The sequence below is a fragment of the Corvus cornix genome, chromosome 20 (assembly GCF_000738735.6).
Source record: "Corvus cornix cornix isolate S_Up_H32 chromosome 20, ASM73873v5, whole genome shotgun sequence".
NCBI lineage: Eukaryota > Metazoa > Chordata > Aves > Passeriformes > Corvidae > Corvus > Corvus cornix.
The window spans coordinates 10,632,945-10,646,960 of record NC_046349.1 but is presented as its reverse complement, the minus strand read 5'-3'; the positions used below and the strand labels follow the sequence as shown (position 1 = coordinate 10,646,960).

General features: G+C 39.5%; 1 long non-coding RNA gene across 1 annotated transcript; it reads left to right on the top strand.

Annotated features, from left to right (window-relative positions):
• Positions 1–4,786: 4,786 nt before the first annotated feature.
• On the top strand, positions 4,787–13,545 carry LOC104687634. Its single transcript, XR_751581.4, has 5 exons — positions 4,787–4,943; positions 8,545–8,633; positions 8,780–8,925; positions 10,420–10,507; positions 13,331–13,545. It is a non-coding gene; the product is annotated as an uncharacterized LOC104687634 (long non-coding RNA).
• The last annotated feature ends 471 nt before the right edge of the window (positions 13,546–14,016 follow it).

The following is a 14,016-nucleotide window of genomic DNA, read 5'->3' as shown; positions in this document are numbered from 1 at the left end:
AGAATAAATGACAAATTACTTTTCTACTTTGCTCTTTCTTCATTACATCTGAAATTCAGGATGTGGTCTGTGGAATATTTTCAGACCACCTTGTTCTCCCCAAAATATCCAAAACATGGTTCAGTTCATGGCACTCAAAAAGTGCCAAGTCTAACATGATTTTAGTGTGTTCTAGGACATTTTTGCCTTTCAAATGAAATCCAGTTCTTTCCTGGGATTGTATACTCCTGATGAGTGAGTTTGGGAGAAGCTTTATTTAAAATGCTCAAATACATTGTAAGGGAAGAGGAGAAAATGAGAGGAAGGCATCAGTGCCTATGGAAGACAAAATCCTCTCTCTGCTTTCTCTGCACAAACCAGCCTTGTCCACACCCCTCAGAGTGTGAATGAACCATTGTACCCTGTGCTGCTGCAGGGTGTGAGCCACCAGCCCATGTCCAAGGATTTCCAAAGGGAGAGTTGGCAGGACTGCTGAGAGGGCAGTGAGTTCATCCCAGGCTGCCCAGAATCCACTGGTTGCATTTTGGAGATGGGTTTGAGTTTGGGCTTGTTGGTATTTTTTCTGTTTCCTTGGGTTTTGCTACTGAGGGAGGAAAAGTGAGTTTAAGTTATGGTCAGAAACTTGACAAGTTTAGAGTTGGTTGGCAAATCCAATGAATTGCTGGCAAAGTTTGTGAAACATCGAAGTGCAAGAGGTTGGAACACCTACAGTAACAAGTCAGAAGCAAATGATGACAGAGTGAGTGACTAGGGTGTTAAATAAAGTCACAACAAAACCTGTCACAGGTTTTCTGACGAGCTTTGGAAGAGCACCTGACAAGGTGTTCTCACATTAATAGCAGCAGTTATTGTTTGATTACATTAGTACTTTGAATGCAACAGGGCTATTATTTCATCTTTCAGTCTTCATAAGAAACAGGTTTTTGGTCACCATACCCTAGTTTGGCAAAGTTGTTGAGCAATTTTGTTTTCCTATTAATTTACGATGTCCCTTTTCCATGGGGAGAGGATTTTATTTTGACAAAGAGCAGTAACACTCAAGAACTCCTGATATTTAATGTCTAGAGAAGGTCATGAATTTATGTCTGTGCTGGGGCAAATATTACAGTCTCCCTGCCAGAGATGGATGGCACTTGTGCTATGCCTCACTGCAAAGGGAGACAGTAAATCATAAGATGTTGCTTCTCACCTTGCTGAAGTTGTAAAGTGGATATAGCATTTCTTTATGTTGAATGATCCGGTTAGGGACGGGGAAGGTCAGGTCACACAGAGCTGGGCTCCCCAAAAGGCAGAGTTACCTTCCCAGAGTAACTGAGACACCTTTTGAGACACTGAGTACTACATTTTGGTAGCAAAACTTAATAAATACCTGGCTGTCCATCACTGTCTCTTTGCATTGTCATGATGAAGCTTCTTCTTGACATCTGATTTAAAAAGAGATTGAATTGTCACTTCTGTTAATGCAGGGTTTATGCTGCTCTCACCATGGATCAGCCCAGAGTGCAGAGCTGGTTAGGCAGTCCCTGGGAAATCCCATCAAATTATGTTTGAGGAACACGTCAGGGTTTGCAGGATGATTTTTTTTTCCTTTCCTGTGCTCTGCTCCATTACCTCATGTTGCTGCAAGGTTTGACAGGCAAACCTGAGGCAGCAGCTCCTTTTAGGCAACTCCCCAGCACATTTCAGTTGGTGTGAAGGGGAGGTTTGGGCAGCTGTGGCTTGGCTTCTTCACCTCCCAGCCATGGACAGAGCAGCCTGAAGCCTTAGGGGCTTCTAAACAAAACTTCTTTGCTTGGGAGCTCAGCAAGGAACTAGCCTTTTGGGACAGCAGACATTTAACGTGAAATTAAGGTATTTCTGTGGGTTTGCTAAGAATATTTCAGATTAGTCAAATCAACTGATGCCCATGGACACCTTCCCTAAATTGGGAAAGTGTTCTAAAGCTTATTCTAAAGCTAAGATTACACATTAACTCCTGAATTATTTCATAAACTTGGATACTTTCATTCATTTTTGATTTACTTTTCAGGGTATTCACTTTGTGGTTAAAATTTGTGGGTTGCTCAACCACCTCACACCTTTTGCAAGAATCCACCTTTGACAATACTCAAAATACTGCAGTGACACAAACAAAAACTGGCTTACAAAGTCCAGAGATTACACATTCAAGCCCTGATTTTTGCATTACCATATTTATTTGCTGAAATAAGTGGGAACTAAAGGAAGCCAGTGCCACAGGCAATCTGTGTCACCAGCTGCAATGTGCATCTCCACAGGTAGTTTATAAACGAATTCTTTAAATGTTTTTCTAAATATTTTGAAGGTTTTTCTTCTGCATTTGTAAACCTGCTTGATAGTATAAGAAAAAAAACCCCACAAAACAGTCTCTCTGATAATGTAATATAAAATTATTTTAACTTGTTTAGCTGTGGGCATGGAATAAGGAAAAGATGGAAAGAATCCTGATGAGTGAGAAGAGGATTGGCTCCTGGAAAAAGAGTGAGGGTTTGCCTTTTAGGTTTCGTGCAAATACAGATCATTCAGCAGTGAAATGTGCAGTAGTTACAACATGAGTTGATTGGAGAGTTAATAACTTTGATGCAGAGGAATTAACAAAAAGAGATAGATGGCATTTCTAATAGCAGTTAAGGGGAATAATTGTTCTATCTAACTACTGACTGAATAATATGTCAGGCAATATCAGCATCGAAAGGAAGGTAAATGCCAAACAAGTAAATGAAACAATGATAGCTTTAAAGCTGTAATATTTGATTGGGAAGCAAATGAGGCTGGCATTCTGTAAGGACTTGTCTACATGGGGAAGTTCCTCAGTGTAACTTTATGGGTATAATTGTACCTTTCAAAGCCACAGAAGACTCACAAAGAAAAGGTACTTTGAGTGCAGAATAAGATTCTCCACGTGAGGAGTTGTAGAGCTCTAACTCCAATTACACCAGGGTGGTTCCAGGGGTCAGTTTGCCCCTGAGGACAAATCCCAGAGCATTTGATGAGCTGCTCCCACGTGCCTGCCCCGTTCCCTCTGTCCCAGGCTGGGCCATTTTTCCTTGCCCGGCAGGACAAGGGCTGCAGTGGTGTCGATGCTGTGATAAGATGCAAAGCCAGGTGAAGAACCCCGTTGTTGTTCAGGCTGTGACACATCAGGGAGAAAAGTGACAGCCCCACGTGGGAAACATCTTTTCAATGCATTCAGGTTTCTCACACACAAAACAACCCCGCCACTGCCATATTTTACTATGGCATAATTCCCAAAGTGTGTTAATATAATTTTTTACATTCTTTAACCTGCTTGCTAAGAAGAAAAATGAGAGTCTGATGTTCTCTACACCTTAATTAAGTTGATAAATAGTATCTTCGTGACATGTGAATAAAAAGTTAACTCAAAGCTTTGTGTTTGCGAAGAGTCAGTAATTTTCATGACTCAAGTTTTAATAAGCTGGATTTGAAACTCAGTTGACTGGGAAGCAATGAGGTAAAAGGAAAGATCTAGCACTTCTTTCTCAGCACCTCACACACTTGGCTCTGAATCTCTGAAACCTCATTCTGGTGAACACAGAATAAGTCCCTAAATGGGAAAATTCAGATCTAACAGGTGAAAAAGCCTAAATTAACAGATCTGAAAACCACTGCTCTCCAGGAAAGGAAAAATTTATCTCCCATCCAACAGTCTGAGCTGATTAAATGTGCAGCAGTGTCTGCCCTGTCCTCTGCTTTTGAGAAAAGCTCTAACAGGGACTACAGCAACCATAAATGTGAACAGTGACACCCCACAGGTGCACATCCTTGTGCTTCCAGGAGGTCTGGGCCTCCTGGAGCAGCTGTGCTACAGCTGGCAGTGAGTATCCAAGAGCACAACTGGGAAGTTTGCATCCCTCCCACCCCTGTCAGCAGCTCCAGCTGAGCAGCCCCCATCCCTATGTGGGAGCCTGCAGTGGGTTCTGCACCTGCAGACATTACAGCTTGAAGGAGCCCAAAGACAGCACTGTCTGGAGAACATTTTATGATTTTAACACACTTATGTACTATTTGAGTCTTTTTAAAATCACTGTAAATGCATGAAGATTATAGGTGCTCATGTAGGCTATACTTCAGAAGAAGAAAAATCAATTTTTCATTCGTCAGCGGCAGCTTGCAATACAACTGGAATATTACCTGAACCAAGTAAACAGAATTATCCTCTAACCTGAATAAGAAAAATGTAGCAGAAAGTCTATCTCTCTATTTTCAACTTATATTATCTAAGTTTGACTGTGATTTAAAAGAAAGAAGGGAGGGGAAGATGAGCCAAATGCAGAATTGTTATGAAAGAAGCAAAACCAGGCCCTGTGAAAGGTTCACAATGGAAATGATTTTCAGTTTAAATTACTTTTGCAGGACTGTAATGTGGCAGTCAGGAAGCTTCTGTGAAAAGTCCATTCTTTCTTCTTCTGCAGTTTTTTTTCCTTTTATTGGTTTGTGTTTGTATGAACTGCCTATGACCCTGCAAAATACCTGTTTTAAATGTTCTTCCCTATGTTCCTGGAATATCTGAGCACTTCACACACGTTAGGAGTTTTTCTTTTATAAATCCTCTGTAAACATTCTACTGTTGGAATTATTATTCTCCTATAACAGTTGTAAATTCCCAAAAGAAATAGGAATGGCATTTTTGTCATAGAACTTCCTTTTCCTTTTGTGCTTAGGCTCGAGATCTGTTTATAGAAATCTACCCACAAAACTCCAAAAAACAGTACCCAGATTGAGGATCATTCCATGGGTAGCAGCAATATCCAGCAGAGCATTGTGCTCCCTAGGTCCCAGCCCTAAACGCTTCCCAAAGGTGTTGCATCCCATTTTCCCACCTGGAATATTGTTTTGAGATGTTGGATGAATCTCAGTGACAAAGAGGACAGCCCCACTTGTGACACATCAGAACATTTTTAGAGGTAAGAACCTGGATGCTTTTTAGACTATATATATTGTAATTACTGTGTCAGAATTAATAGAACTGCACCAGTCTATGTGAGTGGAGTGTTTTCCTCAGGGGATTTTCTGTGTTGTGTCCATATCTCACTTTTTTTCAGGAATATTCATCCCCTGCAACAACACAACTGGCCAATGACCCAGGGTTGCACATGGAAACAACAAATGAAAATCCATTCCTGCTGGGATCAGATGACTTTCAGAGTCATGGATTCCCTCCTTCTGAATGTATAAAAAGAAATCTGGAAATGTCTTTAAAACTCACATTATATTGTCTCTCATAATTTATTCTCCCTTTTAACATCTAATTATAAAATCTGGCTTTGTGAGCTTTGTCTTGCATTTGTGAAGTCCACACAGATTGATACATTCCTTAAAAAAAAAGTGCAGGTTTAATTTTTCAGGATACATTGGGGGAAAAAAGGGGTGTAATCTTAAAAATATAATATAATATAATATAATATAATATAATATAATATAATATAATATAATATTTCTGTTCTTTCTATGTGGAGTCATACACAACATTTTACAAAGAGGTAAATGTTTCTAAATCAGGGGTGATTGCCATACACAGGGGCCAGCAGCTCTCCCAGAAACTGCTCTGTGCTCCTAAACTTATGGACTTAGAAGTAACTAAACTCGATTTATGGATCCAAATTTGCATCTCCTATTGCTTTGCAATGTTTTGTCTTCTATACTTCCAGATTTGTCTTTAATTTAAGGATCTTAGGACAGTATTGTTTTCTTTTCCTAAATTTCTAGGCGATGTTTTCACCTCCTTGGACTTTTATCATTTCATCTTTCATCTTGGAAATTGGACTGGATTGCTGTGAAGCTGATAATTGTTGTGGGAAAAAAAATAATTTTATTGAGCCTCAGGTTATTTCTCCCTTGAAATATTCTAGATAATTTTCTTTATTCTAAACTCTTTCATATGTTTCTTGAGTCAGCAAAAGTTTATTGTGTGAACTTATTAGTTGCCAGTGATCTTTCCTGGAAAATGGATAGCATCTGGTTTTTTGTAAGACCAATCTTGTCATGTTTTTAAAGACACCATCTGCTTTCCAGTGTTCCAAGGGGGACTGTGGTGTCCAGTGGGATTTTTATCATATGTTTACCTCCTTTTCTGAACATCTGAATATTTTAGAGAGCAGCTAAAGGCATAATTCTTCCTCCTAAACAGTATAATTCTTTATATATTAAAATCACATGGATGTATGTTCAGCGAATTGAGCTTGAAGTCGTAAAATGTTTTTTAGAAATGCTACACTTAATGATATACTTCCGTATTTAATCATGGATATTTACTGTGTACTCATCAGAAGCAATTTTTGGTTCAGAGTCTTTGCAAATATATTAAATTAGACAAAACAGACCCATTTTCTGCAATAGGAGCTTTGGATTTGGTCCCCTACAAGTTGCTCACCAAAACGCTCTCAGAAATGCCTTTTAGTATCACCAATCACATCTACATTTTGAAAAGAACAAACAAAATCTAGCTTTATTCAACTGTGAATTCTATTGACCTGATTGAGCAACTTCTGTTCCTGTGAAAATCCGTTCCTTGCATGCTAATTACAGCAGAACCCTTTCGTCAGGAGCACGGTGGGTGTGGGTGAGGACTCGCCTGACATTTTATTTCCTTTAAGTCTAACTCACATCCCAGGCTCTTTCAGCCACTAGCAGCAAAGCACACGCTCAGCTTTAAGCAGGAGCTTTAGTATTTTGTTGAATTAGAGATTTGGCAACTGGTGGGAATACTAATGGGAGTGAAGTCATATAGGTTCTTAGAGCTAGAGAGATCCGAACCATAGAATTAGTAAAAAATAAAATATAATCTTTTGCATCATCTGAGGTCACTTTCTGTGTCTCAGGACTGAAACACCAGGATTGTTTTGCTTGCCACTAATGAAAAAAAAAATCTATATCCATTATGTGCAAAGTCCTCTAGCCTGATCCCTATTTTAATGTCTGACTGTGGAAGATCTGAGGCAGTGGCTGAAGTACCTGAGTGTGTTGTTAGCAGGGCAATTTCCTTAACAAGGCTCTTGAATTTACTGGGCCATTCTCACGCAATTTTTCTCTGTTTTCCTCTATGTGCCAATGTCACTCCCAGACTGGTTTTTGCATGTGAGTGAGAGATGCTCAAATGAGGGACAGCCCAGCAAATGCAGCAGCAGATGCACCTTTATTGATGAGCAGCAGTGCCTGGTGCTCAATGGCATCAGGCTGCACTCCTCATGGAAAATCACAGGAAACGCCACCCCAGCCCCATCTGCTCCTGTCAAAGAGGTTTTACAAAAATAGGGAGGGCACATCCCTGCCTTGATTTATGACATTGAGCAATGCCCCAACACAATCTCTTTATATACATATATATATGTATATATATATATATGAGATATATATATATCTCTTTAATATCTCTTTATGTCCTTCTTCATCCATACTCATCCCACATGTCCTTGTAGCTTTCTACATTTTGTATGTGCAGATGCACACCTTAAATAATGTGTAAAATATTTATGCCTTCATACTATGCTAAAAAGAAGACAATATTTTTCTGCATACCTTAAAATCACATTGCTGCTAAATAAAAACTCTTCCAGAGAAACAAGGTACTGTATAATACTGAATTCTCTCTCATTGCCTAGAATTGAATTATATCTGAACACTTGATTCAAACACAACTGTAATACAATGAATATTAAGCTCTGTTTCAGCCACTATGAATAAATGAGATTATTTCTATTGAGGTGGGACTTTATCACATAATGTCCATAGATGTTTGTTGGTCCTTATTCTTTCTTACAGGTGTTAAGCAAGTGATTAAGAAGTTAAGCAGGATAGATCCCTGTTCAGTGACATCCTGTCAACAAGTGCTGCAGCCCATGGAGATCCTGGCTGAATGTTGCTCCTTTTAACTTTCCAGGTCATGCCACTCCTGCTGTCAGACAAATACAATAGGAATTACTCAATTTAACACCATTTCAGTTCTAATTGAATTCCATTTGCTAAATCCTGAATAAATACATTACAACTGCTGCTTCGGTCAAACAGAGAGAAATAGCCATCTTATAATGACTCCCCTGTGGATTTAATGCCTATTCTATCTGTTAGAATAATGATTCCTACATCACTTGAATATATTTAAAGGATAATAGTTATTTAAACATGGCAAGTCTTTATACAGCAGATAAGTATTTTTAATTTGCATTTATGGAATGAAAAGGAAAGCTAGAATAACTGGTTACCAATTTGTCTGTTTTCTAAAGTATCTTGGTATCAGAGCAAAGACACAGGATTATGAAAGGGCTTTATGCTTGCTTTTAATAGAAGTCTTAGGTGGGGAAAAAGGGCTGCATCAAGGATGGGATTCACATCACCAAATACAGAAAACTGACATGGAAATGCACCCCCTGCTCATCACCCCTGCTGGTCTGCTGGGGAAATTAAACCCCCTACATGGGACTCACTGTTTGAGCAGCAGGTATATGGAAAAGCTTAGATGAGTAAGTGATCTCAGCAGGGTTAAACTCAAAGGTATTTTGTCTATTATAGGGACCTGAAATTAGGTGAGATGAATCCCCCTGAAGACCACAATGAGAAGTCCATTTGTTGGAATTAGGAGACTCACCCTGGAAAGGAAGGTAAATTTAAGGGAAGGGAGGGAGTTAATTTGTTCCACTTGAAAAGAAAAAACAAACAAAAAACCAAATTTGGAATCTCTCATTTGCTTCAGACCAACCAGTTAAATATTTCAAAATATCACCCATTTTTTCTTTCTTTTCATAAGAGATATGAATCTTTGTTGCTGATGATGTCAGCTTTTACCTGGAAATGGGAGGCTGCATTGCCCAGATCCTGCTCTGAAGCAAGCAGGAGGAACACTTGAACCCACGTGTCCCTGTGTGAGATGAATGTCATGGTCCCTGGGACAAGGTAGGGATGCAGAGATCTCTGATGGCAAGTTTTGTGAATGGTCACCTATGTCCCACTTTCTTTTTTTTCTTGCTCAGCCCAAGATATTTGCCAAGCTTGACTCAAAATGGTGAATAATTTCAGTTCTAATTAACTTTTTTTTGAATAAACTATTCACAGCCTCCCACTCGCTCTGCCTCCAAAATTCCATCTTTAGCGCAGATCTTGTTAAACAATGTAGATCATGAGAAGGGAGAATCTAATAGAAATCATGCACTTTCCAGAACTTCTTTTAAACATAACATGTCAAGCATCAGGGCCTTAAATATATATGGTTGTAAAACCATATCAGTGCCTGATGATTGTTTAGGGCTGTGTTCCAATTAAATCCATTGAAGCTTGAGTCAGAGGTTACAGGTTGAAAATTCCCTGAGGCCGTGAATGACTCTGGCTACAGAAGTGGATTTACAGAAGTGGATTCCATCCCTGTGAACAGATGCAGTCTAATCCAATTGCAGGGTTTTTGCTCCCTTCACCCCTCCCACCCAATTAGCCAGCTGATGATATTTGTGTCTTGGTAGCAACATTTTTATAAGGGAGATCTTTGCCCTTTCTGGTGAGTCAGAGACTGACTCTCAACAATGAAGAGTTCAAAGACTCATGTAATGTTTTGTCTCAGAAAGTTGCCTCGAATGTTAAATGAGGAGAATGAACACTGAGAGAGAGAGAGTTCCTTTATCAAGAGAATAGAGAGGAGAGGAGTTACCTCCCCTGCTACCTCCAGGCACAATGCTCCTTCTTCTGTACCACTTCCTCTTTTTCCATACTGTTTTCCAAACACTCAAAATCTCCTTTGATTTTTATTTTACCCTGAAGAATTTTTAATATTTCACTAATGTTCCAAATGCAGATTGGCAAGTGAAGGTAAATCACCCAGAAATTAGCTAAAATGTAGCTATGCACCAGGAATAGATTTTATGAACCAAAACTGTTCGATCTGTTGAGTGTGATTTATCCCTTTGTGGAGTTCCTGCCCAGTCCTTTCAAAGTGAATGTTTAAAGTTGTGCAGGTGGCAGAGGGGCTCCTGCTTTCTTTACCTGTGGTTGCTCACTCACAGCTCTTCCTCCACTACCAAAGGAGAGTTGTTTTAAAATATATTCACAATAGTGCTGCAGGAAGTTGTTTTTCTTATCACAGCTCTTGGTAAATATGCACCCCAGGGTGAGTTGTCACCTGGTGGTATCACCATGGGTGGTGAAAATTTCTCGAGTTCAGGATTTTTAACAAGTAAAGAATGCAGCAAGAGAGTTTTATTTTTGAGTTGAGTGAAAGGGTGAGATATGGAGCCACTGAATATGCCAGACTGCTTATTTTCTGCTGATTTTACCATCTTTGGGGACTGAATTATTGACAGAATAAGTGAATTTCCACCCCCCTTTTAGTTATTTTGGTATATTTGTGGAGTACCTTACAAGATCAGAAACTATCTTTCTGTGACTGTGTTGTTTCCACAGGTTTTGGTATTTCCACTGTGGTCAATAAAGAGAATAAAGACAATAATCTGCAGTGATTTTGCTTCTTCAGGAATTAAACACTGACCAGGTAAAAATTTAAATATTTATTTAATCAATTTAAGCAGGTATTTAGGATCATCTGGCTGTGCTACCTGATCTTTTGAATATTATGGCCAAATGGTGACAATGTGTCTTTGGAGAACTGTCAAGAGACAGAGGATGGGCAGCTGTTCACAGCATCCTCTTTAAGGTTGTCTACTTTTGCTTCTTGTATTCCTAGATTTGAAAAATCAGTAAGAATTATTTGAAGAGATGGCTAGATGTGATACAGGATGATTTACGTTAGAATATATGGGTTCCATTTTCTAACAGCTTGCATTGCCCTTGTTATTTTTTCCTTGCTTTATCCTTTATCTCTTCTCTCTTCTCTTCTCTTCTCTTCTCTTCTCTTCTCTTCTCTTCTCTTCTCTTCTCTTCTCTTCTCTTCTCTTCTCTTCTCTTCTCTTCTCTTCTCTTCTCTTCTTTCTGTTCTCAGGGTGACCTTAAACTAATCTAATCTATGTAGATAAAAAACCCCATCTTCTACCTAATGAAAAGATAAGATAAACCCACATAGATTTGAGGTGTATGATACACTGTTATGTGCTTACAAACCAAAATGTATTGGCAGCAGCCCAAAAAGTGTCCTAGAAGATACACAGAAATAAGATAGACAGGTAGAAACAATTATTGATCAAGACCTTTTGTACTGGGAGCTAAAGTTAATAACATTTTATATCAAAATCAAGTGTGGATCCTGAGGGTGAGAGATGGATTCTGAAAATATTTGCTTGTACTTTGCTATGCACAGGCTTGTAGGGAAGCAATTCAAACTCAGTAGCATGGGGGCAGAGAAATGGAAGATCACAAAACCTTTGAATATGTAAGTGCTAATCAATCATTATTTGGTCTTTTTTGAGCTAATGTGGCTACATGTGGCCAAACACAACTAGACTGGATTTTTTTTTAATTTAACATCCCTTGGTACACAGAACAACCATTTCAGGAAAGAACAGCCAGATTATTATATTTGCAATCCACATTTTAGTCATGCTGTTTAATTAGCAAGAACAAATGTAGTGTGTGGTCACAGTATAAAATGAGGAACCTCAGTTAAAAATGGGTTGAGAAAACAGCATAAAGCTGTAGGCTTTGCAGAAAAGAGCTGTGTTTCAGCTTAAACACAGTTATTGCAACCATGGAGTTGCAGGCACAGGTCAGCTTGGACACTTGGTACATTTTGTTACTTATTCTGTGTGTGCAGTCGGAATAAGTAGATGTGGAAGTCAGCAGGAAGATCAGGTCAGTGTGGGAAAGATGGCAGAGGTGATGCCACAATTCCTGTACTAGAACACAGGATTAGTTTGTGGCAAAGCAGGGATGTGAATTGGGCAGACTCCAAAGGATCCCTCTTGCTGCTGAGTGCAGGAGACAGACTCGTTCTGTGAAGGTGCTGTGGGTCAGATTGGACTGAAGGAAGGTTTTACCAGGAATACTTCGGGTGTCTGTGCCAAACAAAATCACCACCCCAGACTGAGACAACTGTGAACAAGGAACAAACCTGAGCATCCTGGCTGCATTTACCCATCGTCCCTGTGAAACAACCACTCCTTCTTTCCTAGGTGTTAGGAATTGTGTGCAACCCTGAACTTGCACGTTCCCAGCAGGAGGTTGGGAAACTATTTTGTCTGTTCCTTTGTAGGCATTCTCACTCTCATCTCAAATTAATGAACCCAGTGTCTTTTCTTTGGGTCTGACCAACCGCAGGCACGTTGCTCCTGTAGGGACAGGTACACGACAATGTTTCTTTAATGTACAATTATGCCTGGGCTGGGGTTTCTTTCCAACCAGAATTATTTTATCCTTTCCATTTCCTACCCTGCAAAAACATGTGCAAAATATTTTATTCCCTTTCTTCTTCCAAGATTTGCTAATTACACTACAAGTAGGAACCTTACTCTTTACTTTCTGTTACATTTGAAAAAGACAGCATTACCTGTAGGAAAGATTTCTGGCAGAAGAAATTTCTATTCTCATAACAACACTCAAGGCTAAGTTTGTTTTGATTGAACACTCTTCAAATGTTTTGTTGTTTTGTTTTCTTTTTTTCCCTTTATATGAAAGAATAGCTTTTCTTTGAAGGAGAAATTATAATTTAAAGTCTCTTTCATACTTTGGAAGTTCCCTCAGATGCCATAAAGAATATTTCTTGTTTCAGAACAAAAAGGGAAATGAAGATGTTCGTTTCCCAAGTGTCTGATCTGCATAACTGAAAACTCTGAGACAAATGGCCACTGGGAAAAAATCCCAAAGTATTTCAGTAAAACAGGATTTCATTCCTTGTGGAAAATTCAGAGAAAGTAAATTAATAAGTCATGCACATTTGAAAAATACGCTTTTTACTTTTTTTCTTCTGTAATCCCCCTCACAACTGGTGATTCCACTGCTCTGTTTCCCTGAAGGCATTTTAAAAACAGACTAATATCAGGCCTCCTTGAGCTTCAAAAGTCCCTCAGAATGCCATGAACTCCACAAGCAGAGCAATATCCAGTCTTTCAAAACAGCCAAAACACTACTGTGGGCCCCAGTCAAAACTCATGATCAGTTATTACTCCATCAGCCACATCATTCACATTTTGGAGCTGTGAAGCATCTTGCAGCCATTCCATCTCTCCCCCATCATTCCTGAGCCTGAATTCTTCCTCACCTCATCAGAGACTACAAATGTAAATACATCTGTACACCCTGAGCTGCTGCCACAGGACACAGCCCAGACCACCCAACCTTTGGAAGCTCAGTTGTGGACTGCTGGATTTGGCAGCCCAATTCCAGACCATTATTGCAGTAACAACATCTCTTCCTTCATGTCCAGGTGGGAATGCTGCATCTCCTCTCCTGGTGTTCCGTGCTGGACAGAGTCCCCTGGGCTGAGCAGTAGAGCAGAAGGTGAGGGAGCAGCAGCTCCTGAGGGGAGCTCGGTTTTGCTCAGCAGTTTTCAGAGCAGGATTTACAGCTGCCTCGGCAGCTTCACGAGGCACAGCTAATTGTGACAGGATCCATGTGGAGGGTGGTCTTGTGCCTTTAGACCTTGGGAGAAGTGTCTTCAGATCTTCATATGGGGTTTTAACAACTTAATTGGATTTTCTACCTTTTATGCAGGTAAGGAATGTGAAATTCTCACACTTAAGCTTTGTTTTCCACTACAAGATTTTTACACGAGACAATCTGACTCATGACCTTGGATATTAAAATTAAATAGCACACATGCTTGCATAATTTGCATGTGTCTCTGAACATCTGAGCTAACCTGCATTAAAGATACCCCTCAGTAACACTGGATGCTGAGATCACCTAGCCAGGAGTTTCTAGGAAGTATTTGTCATGAAGCTGTGGCAATTACTGAAATGACTGTGCATTTCTTCTATTGATTGTTGGCATACCAAAATAAAATTACATTTGACTCCAGATAATTCATTTTCTCCCCTTGAATATTGGTTTGCTCTGTGCTGAGACCTATCAATAAAAAAATACATAGTTAGTGGGCTGGACGTTACCATT